A 9,926-nucleotide genomic window follows, 5' to 3' on the forward strand; every position below is an offset into this window, starting at 1 on the left:
CCGTAGGGCTGGAATGCCCTTCCTTGGTACTGGATGACTGTGGTCAGTGATATGTATATATTTCGGGATGGATCTTCCCTGGGCCGGATTGCCATATACAGTACCGAGTGGTTGAGCACCTGTGAGTGGAGGTACCCAGAACATTGTTCATGCTATCTATGCATTGGTACATAGAAATTCCTGAGCTTTATACTCCGTACTTTTCAGAATGTATTTATTTACTGCTGAGTTTTTACTTGAACTACAAACATGTCTACTTTTCTGTGCAGCTTAATTGTATTACCTGTTGAAGTTTGGTTCGTCACTACTTGTCAGTCCATAGTTTGGACTTGTTACTGACTGAGTTGGTGTACTCACGTTACCCCCTGCACCTTGTGTGCAGATCCAGGTATCTCAGGGCACGGTAGCGGGTGTTGACTATTCCGGTCGCGGACTTCACAGAGATTGCGAGGTAGCTGTCTCGCGATTTGTAGTTCTGCTTTTCTCCTTCTCTATCTTCCTATTAGTACTTTGTTGCTATTCTCGAACTATTTGGTCCTGTCTTGTTTCAAAACTATTGTAGCATGGCTCATGACTTAGTGACACCCGAGGTCGGGCTTGTATTTTCCGCTTTGTTAAATATTGATTTTATATCTTTATCGGATTTCGGTTAAAAAAAAGGTTTTACTTAAGTTTTAAATGAAATGTGGATTATTTTGGAAATGAGTTGGCTGGTCTAGTTTCACGATAAGCGTCATCACGACCGGATCGGTTTTGGGATCGTAATAGAAATTTTGTTGACCGAGGAGAAGGTTTAAGACATTTCCCGAGTCTCGTGGTTCTAGCACGGTCGTTTTATTAACTACAGTTGGCTTATATTATTTTTGAATAAACTATATTTTATTGGTTCTCATGTTTTACCTATGTCCGCTTTTATTGCTTGATTAGATTTATGAAAATTATCTTGAAATAAGTCACGCGTACGTATTTTATTTTGCGAGTCAAGAATCATGCCATGCATACGTGTATTGTCCCGACCCAAAATTCACTAAGGGTCGTGATGGCACTGAACACCGCGGTCAGTCAAGCCAACCATAAATACCTAATTAAATTCTCGTTTAAATAATTGTGAAAACTATGATTTTCCTTCAATTTGGCTAGTAAAAAATAATCTTTACAAAATAAATAAAAGAATGTCTAGAAGTTAATACAGAATACCCCATAATCATCCTAGAACCCGGTGTCATAGTGCATGAGCAGTTTCTAGGAAATAATGCAATACAACAACTGTCCGGAATACAAATTGGACAGAAAAGAAAATACAGTACAATACTCTGAAGGAGACTCTGCTGGCTGCGGGTCGTCTCGAGAGGTGCAGCTTATCTAAGTCTCTGTATCAACTATGCCGTTGCACCCAACTAGGCCACTAGACATACATGTGCCTGTGCAACAAAAATACATAGCAAGTGTAGTATGAGTACAAAAATAACGTGTACCTAGTAAGTATCCCGTCTAACCTCGAAGAAGTAGAGACGAGAGGTCGACTTCGATATTTTATAGTGGTCCAATAATAATATATTAATAATGTGAATAATTATGGATTTATTAAAAACGGCAGTAAACTCAAGTAAGTCAAGAAACAAGTAAACATTCCTTTTTATATTTAGAAGTCTCCAAATTCATAATCCATTATTTATGAATTTATCTCAGACCAGGGAGGCAATATCAATTTGTAAATCTCAAGCAAGCATTACAAGCATGCGCAACTCATGTCGAGGTCGTACAACCCGATCCAAAAAATATTTAAACTGTGCACTGCCAGAGGGTCGAATGGCGCGAACCATAGATGCATCTATTACCCCGCTCGCAAATCATACGTGTGACACGGTCAAATATAAATAATAGAGTTACCCCACTCGCGAATCATACGTGCGACGCATGTACTCATAGATACACACATTCAAACAGTCAATTAAGAATTCATCAAGAAACATTTATCCAAGTAAAAGTCAATTCTCTTTTAACGATTTAAGAAAATGAGGTTTAACCCTTTTTAGAAATTCTTTTACTAATTCGATAAGATTTAGGCAATTTCAGTTGCCAATAAGATTACAAATATTTTAGGTATAGCATGCTTTTGGGTCCTAGACTATCCGGACTTAAAGTAGCTTCCAAGCCCCTTGCGACAACTCAAACCGATGACCCAACGCTCTAAAACTAGCCAAATAACGGGAAAATCAATGAAAGTACACCCTAATATTCATAACAATTCAATTTATATAAAATTCCAACGCCGCTCGAAAAGTTGACAAAATCGCCCTTGGACCCATGTACCCGAATTTCGAAATTTTTCGAAGATAAAGTTTACCCACAACCTCACGAACTCAAATATATAATTGTCTCTCAATTTCATGTCCAAAATCGTGGTCAAAATCCAAGAATACAAATTTCCTAGGTTTTCTTCAAAATCCCAAATTTTTTACTAATTTACATGATTTTCCATGTTAAGATCTAGATATAATCCAAGTAATTAACTTGCAATAGGTGGGAATCACTTACCTTGACATGGATGATGAAAATGGAGCTCCAAAATCGCTCCTAAGTCGGCTCTCATTGAGGAAATGAGATGAAATGAGCCAAACCCATTTCTTTACACTTATACACTGCCCAGACGACTCTTCTTCGCATATGCGAGACCCCCCATCACGTTCGCGAAGAAGAAAAATTCCCAAAAACCATTTTCCAAACTCTTCTCAGACAACCTCTAGTATAATAACCATAACTTTTTGTACAAAACTCCAAATAATAAATGGTTTAATGTTTAAAAAATTAGACATCAAGAGCTACAACTTTCATATTTTGTTCATTTCCCAATTCTTTATAGATTTTGAGATATAAGCTTCCGAAGTCAGCCCTGTGCAACACAAATTTCTTCTTCATCTTCCCGGACAGCCTGTAGTATACCAACCATAACTTATGGTACACAAATTCAAATGCTAAATGGTTTACTTTTCTGCAAACTAGACACAAAAGGCTACAACTTTCAATTTTGGATCATCTCCAAATTCCTTATAGATTGCGAGATATGAGCCTTTGAAGTCAGACTTGTGCAATAGAGATTTCCTTCTTCGTGAACGCGAGGATCTCTTCGCGAACGCGGAGAACAGAGTCCCTGAAGCCAAATCCTTCTTCGCGAACGCGAGAGGATCCTAGCGAATGCGAGAGGATCCTCGCGAACGTGAAGAACAACACCAGACATCAGCAACAACTATTGAAAAATAGCCCGAAATGATCCGAAACCACCCCGAAACACACCCGAGACCCCTGAGGCCCTGTCCAATCACACAAACCAGTCCCATAACATAACATGGACATGCTTGAGGCCTCAAATCACATCAAACAACATCGAAATCATGAATCACACCCCAATTCAAGTTTAATTAAATTTAGAACTTCAAAATTCAACATTCGATGTCGAAACCTATCAAATCACATCTCATTGATCTTAAATTTTGCACACAAGTCACATTCGACATTACGGACCTACTCCAACTTCTGGAATTGGATTCCGACCCCGATATCAAAAAGTCCACTTCCGGTCAAAATCCTCAAAAACTTTCAAATTCTATCTTTAGCCAAATGATTCCAAAATGACCCGCGGACCTCCGAATTCACTTCCAATCTCGCTCCCAACACCAAAAACACAATACGGAGCTATTCTCATACTCGGAATCCCAAACAGACATTGATAACACTGAAATGCACTTCAACCCAAACTTATAAAATTCTTCCAAAAATGCTAACTTCCACAATAGGTATCGAAACATTCCCGAGTCTTTCAAAACCCGATCCGGACATACGCCCAAGTCAGAAATCATCATACGAACCTGCTGGAACCTTTGAATCCCGATTCTGAGGTCGTTTACTCAAAAATTCAAGCTTAGTCAATTCTTTCAACTTAAAGCTTCCGAAATGAGAATTCTATTTCCAAATCAACTCCGAACTTCCTGAAATTCAATTCTGGCCATGCGTACAAGTCATAATACCTGAAGTGAAGCTGCTCATGGCCTCAAACTGCTGAACGACGTGCTAGAGCTCAAAACGGTCGGTCGGGTCGTTACATTCTCTCCCACTTAAACATACGTTCGTCCTCGAACGTGCTGAGAACTGCGCTGGAGTTGTTCGAAATCACTGTTTAACACCTCGAGCACCTACCCGTGCTACCACAACTCAGCTGAACATATCAGCCCGAGCAAATCTGAAGATATTCTCTTCCATTCAAGCAAATAAGCTTAGAACCCAATTCCAACACCCAGAATTATCTACCAGGCCTGTTTCAAACATACGAACACCGTATTGATCACTACATGATGCACCGAGACATGACTGCACACCTCTTCTGAATTCACACTATGCGCTGCATAACTCATATGACCATAATAACATCCTCTGATAACAATAGCCAAAATTTCCATGACTCTGATGCTCCCATTGCACCTCATAACATATATAGGTCTTGCTCTAACTCTTACAATACCACTATGACGGAAAATGTGTATAGAAATTCATAACCAACTGTCGAGTCAACAAATCATTGAGTCTACACTTCTGACAAGAACCATTACCTCATTCAGAACCAAATAATGATTTTGCTCTTTAATATACTTCATATAATCCGATTGTACTGATCTTAGATCCAATAATCTCGTCTCACCCGTTACGGACTGCTTAGGCAATAAGCCACCCCGGTCATGATCAAAAGTCTCATATGATGTCGTAACGTGCCAGTAGGCTGCAAGCTCGAATGTGATACATAAGGAAAATGAACTCAGGAAGGGACTACTCAACTCACGCGACTAATATGAACTTTCCTCGGAAAATGGAAAACAAAACACATAAGAACATGTATAGGGAACTGTACTCAACATCACACTATTGCGGCGTGCAACTCGATCCAAATAACATACCCATGGAGGCGTGCCACCCGATCCACACATAAAATTTATATAAGGAGATACACACCGAGCTAAATTGTTCATTACAACAAAATACCGAATATCGGTAACAAGCACGCTAAGTGCATAATACCATCCCTGGGGAGACATATAGCGCCATAAGCTAACAAACTCAAGTACAACTGAGGTGCGATATATGTTCTAAAACTAAAGAGCCATCTTGCTCACATAACACCATCGCTACGTGGAACCTCAACACATAAGAAAATTATCGAGCCGTTCACAACTCACACGGCACAATATAGTATTACATGAAATAGCCGACGACGAAATAACAGTCCACGTCTAAATACTCCTCCATAAAAAGCGCTATGCTGGAATGAACACCTCCGGCCTGATATAGAGCCCATATTCATACTTAAATCCATTCACAGACCTCAAGCCGATTCTGATCATACTGCACTAGGTCTATAATCTTTCCTGGGTCCATAATAACTCCCTTTTTCCCATAACACACAAGAACAACCATCATAACCGGAGTAATCCTCCATAGTCCACAACCCAATAAATCGAGTGCCCTCCAGGCATCAATTCTCAAATTAACGATATCACCACAATTTTCATACTTGGTTTAATTCTTCAATCAATCAAGTGACTACATGCCACACTTATACAACCTTCCCGTGGGGCAGGCTCCCACGACCTTTCGTAATAGATAATAGGTCTATACGTCCATACCACCGACCGCACTAACGTTGAAAAACGATTAAGAATTCTTAACCAGGATGCAAAGCCTTTTTCACAAAACACTGATCTTAGGTGATGTTGAAGACAATGCCAGCTTACTCTAAACATTCAAATCCCTTTCCTGCTCATCCGAGCTCGTGACATCCTTGTCAATACCGAACCGCAACTTTGATCCTCACTTTCAAATTCCATACCACTCACTGCACCCAACATGCTAATATGCGATAGCATAAGAATTTTCATCCCGACTCCTGAACCACTAATAGGGTGAACACTTTGTCACATAGGAACTTTTTACTTAACTCATTCCAATAGAACCATAGCATCACGCAAGTGAATTCTCATAACCTTAGAACATTCAAATCCTCAAGCAATGGTCTAAACCACCATAATCCTCTTGTGATCCGCCTACACATCACGGGCCATAATACTTGAATATTTCCAAATGGAATCAATTACGGCGGTTGTCAAGTCTTCCATGTACCGCCACAAATCACATGCATAACTTAATCACGCTAAAGGAACTGATCACCGCCACCATTATGCCAATTCAACCATGGCCAACCAATCCAACTTCTTCTAATTCATCCTTAACTTGCCTTAGAGATAATAATAGCTTCATTCCTTACATCACCAACCTAAATCTGCACTTATCTTGAGCGACTCCATTCTACGAGACCATATTGTCTCCAAACCCATGAGCCATTTCACACCCTCCTTGCACGCACATTCGTATCTTTAACTAATACACCCATTTTTATCATTCTTCTACGAATCCGAAGTCTTCTTCTCATTCTTTTCCTCCCAATGCTACACCGCAAGTCGAAAATATCATAGAACATTCCGAGCCTCTTATCATAATCTCCTACAAAAGCTCGATTCTTAACCATACTTATAGGCTCGAAACCATTAGGCACCACACTTTAACTTTTGAATCCATTAGGACCGTTGTTGAGAGCCACCCACTCTGACTTGCTCCCGAATATAATCAACTCCATAAATCTTCTAGCACGTGAATACCCTCTCGATGAAGCACCTGGCCGAATCACTTCCTTTAAAACCCGCATCTATACAAGGCATAAATCCTGAGTCCTTCCCCAAGTCTGAATGCGAGACAATAAGGCCAACCATAGCGCACCTTTAACAATTCCTTCGCTCAAATTACCTCATATATTCTTTTCCCTTAGCTGAAATAACTTACCAATATGCCGATAACCCGAAACTTCACGAGTAGATAACCATACGACTCAATCGTAGATGGTGAGACTCTCCCACTTAGCTTAGAACCACTTATTACATAACTCTGGAACCCACCAAGATTCTTTCTCCATCGTCGACATGATCTTGCACAACCAACCCGCCAAATTCCTCGAAATCTTTCTGTAAAACCCTTTATGAATACTCTGAATTATTAACCACATTCACATGTCCAACCTCTTTACCGGTAGCCAGTAGGATTCTTCGCAGAAGCTTCGCCAACCACGCGACCATTGATCTTCTCACAGGAGATAACCCACATGTGAAGATTACACGCCAACATCTTTCAACGCCACTACATGAGGTACAATCACTACGTCATCCATAGCCCATCATTAGACCATGCTCCTCCACCAATTGTACTAATCCATTCACGTCTTAGGGACATCAACTAAATGTGTGACAATATCTTCCAATTTAAACTTATGTTGTATCCTTCTTCATATCAAGCAGCTTCTTTCCGTCATATCAAACCTTCCGCTGTTATGCTAGCCAATATTTCAAATTAAGCTCGTAGACCCAATCACTGTCCACCATGAATCCCAAATCACTCTAAACTTTTCTCAATGAGTGTAGTCATCCTACCACAGAACCCATATGCTACTCTGCCCCAAAGTTGAATTAAAGAAAACCATAACACCAGCGAACTTAACATATTCAACAACGACAATGACACCACATCACAGATGAAAATTCCACCACGCTCGAAAATACCAAGTTTTTTAACTCCATCAAACCAAACTTGAACATTCATAGCCCAATTGCTTCTCCTTCACCGGAAATAAAATTCTGAATCTCTGAATCTTGCATTAAGTAAACATCCTTCCAAGCCATTCACTACTTCAACGCATAGACAAGCATCCTACCATTACACCAATACTGTGCGATAACAACGCACGAATTGTCATAACAATTAATGCCAAATCTCAAAACCTTAGGTAATACTGATACTGAGCAGAAACGACAAAACGGCCTTCCGTAACGATAATAGCCTAATCAAATACGCAGGGAGGAACATCCCGCACCATATCTGTAGTACCATTACAATTTCTCAATTCTCGATCGATATAGCAAGCGTTTTATGTCGCATAAGATTGAGTAGGAAATAAACAAAGGCATAAGCCTCAAAGGAATCAAACCGCACGATGAGGAATCAAGAAGGGAAGTGCTCCTAACAGCCTTGTAACCTCTCGAAGATAAGTACAGACGTCTCTGACCGATCCGCAGGACTCTACTAGACTTGCTCATGATTCGTGAGATCTAAGTGAACCTAGTGCTCTGATACCAAATATAACGACCCGGGACCACACGAGGACGTTGTGTTCTCTGTTGGTGGGGTGAGTGCAGTGGGACTGTAGCTCATAGGAATCCCACATTGGAAAATAGAGGGGGAGTCCTGGGCTATATTAGTAAGACTTGGACTTACATGTGCATAAGCCTTTTCCCCAGTGGGACTGGGGGAGAACAAAATCGTGGGGGTGGGACCCAAAGCGGACAATATATGTACAGTGTAGTCCCGGGTCAAGAATCATGTCATGCATACGTGTACACAATTAATAACACATTTATTATTATTATTATTATTCGAAGTTGATTGGTCAAGTCGCGTGAACGCGTACTTGTATTTAAGGTTGCGTATCACAACTATGTCATGGGAACCGTACCCATAGCCATGATATTTAATTATTTAAAGTGTGATTGTTTACGAAAATGTGATTGTTTGCGGAAGAAGTGCGACTTAACTTTTATTGGCAAGTCACAAATTACAAAATTAGCTATTTCATCAATTTTAATGCCCCCAAGGAAAGCAGCTTAATTCCAAACAGAAACTACATAAATAAAAGAATCTTCACGATCTATCATGAAATGAACCCCCAAAAAGACAACTGTTGAATTCCACTTTTAGAGCAATTAACTCATTTTTCATGAATATTACTTTAACACTAAAGCAAATGACTAAGAATTAATCAAATCAAACTTCACTGATGAATTCATATATGCTTCCAAAGATTATTATTTAAATGGCAGATCCCAACAATCATTTTTGGATCAAAACTGTAGTATATCATCTAACCAAACAAATACGTAAGAATAAAATAACAAAAAGATAATATCACTCTTAAAATCATAACTAATTACATAAAACTAATAGAAAAAATGAGTGAGAAAATGGACCTTTTATATTGACAAATTTTACTTTGGATACTACATCTGCACTTCCAAGTCGAACAAACATAGGAACTTGACCGCTGAATGGAGCTCGAAACTTCGCCGTGAAGCTCAAACGGACCCCTCAAACTTTGAAGTTCAAATTGGGTTTGACAGATATAGAAGCCATCTATTTTGGAGTTGAAATGAAGCTCTGTTTTTGGCTCCATTTTGCTGTATTTTCTGGGCTGATTTTAGAGCCTTTCAAGTGTATTTTGGAGGTATTTCAGCTGCCTTTCAAGGATGATTTTTGCTAGAGTTTTTTAGGTAAATCATGGCTTGAGATGGATGTTTAAAGGGCTGGTTTTAAGGTGGAAGGTGATAGATGAGTTGACGCGGAAGAAGAGAGCGGTGCAGCTATTTTAGCTCTTAGACTGATAGAGTTTTTTCTATCCCCCTTAATTGGGTGATGAGTGTGTAGATAAATGGCTGAGTGAGGGTGCTTAAACGTGCGAGTTGAAGAATATTAAATATAAAGAGAGTGAGAAAAAATTGGAAAAGAGAAAAATGGGAGGAATCTTCGGTGCCAGGTGCTAAAGGGATAAAACATGAGTGTGTGTGATTGTTAAAATTTGTGAGGAAAAGGACAAAAAGAAAAGGAATTGAATTGTTGGTGCTATTGTGATAATGACATGCGGGAAGAGTGTTGGCGAGGAATTTTCATGAAATTGAAATTTATTTGTTTTAAGATAAAGAGGAATCTTTTGCTAGTAGCACTTTTCTATTCGCTCTTTTTTTGTCTCTTCTCTTTAAAGGTAATCTAAAATTAACAATATCACA

General features: G+C 39.5%; 1 long non-coding RNA gene across 1 annotated transcript; it reads right to left on the minus strand.

Moving 5' to 3' along the window:
- Positions 1-1,102: 1,102 nt before the first annotated feature.
- On the minus strand, positions 1,103-9,673 carry LOC138886490 (uncharacterized). The gene is made up of 2 exons (XR_011405258.1): positions 9,114-9,673; positions 1,103-1,421 (listed from the first exon to the last, which is right to left on the minus strand). It is a non-coding gene; the product is annotated as an uncharacterized lncRNA (long non-coding RNA).
- Positions 9,674-9,926: the final 253 nt, after the last annotated feature.

The sequence above is a fragment of the Nicotiana sylvestris genome, chromosome 2, assembly GCF_000393655.2.
Source record: "Nicotiana sylvestris chromosome 2, ASM39365v2, whole genome shotgun sequence".
Taxonomy (NCBI): domain Eukaryota; kingdom Viridiplantae; phylum Streptophyta; class Magnoliopsida; order Solanales; family Solanaceae; genus Nicotiana; species Nicotiana sylvestris.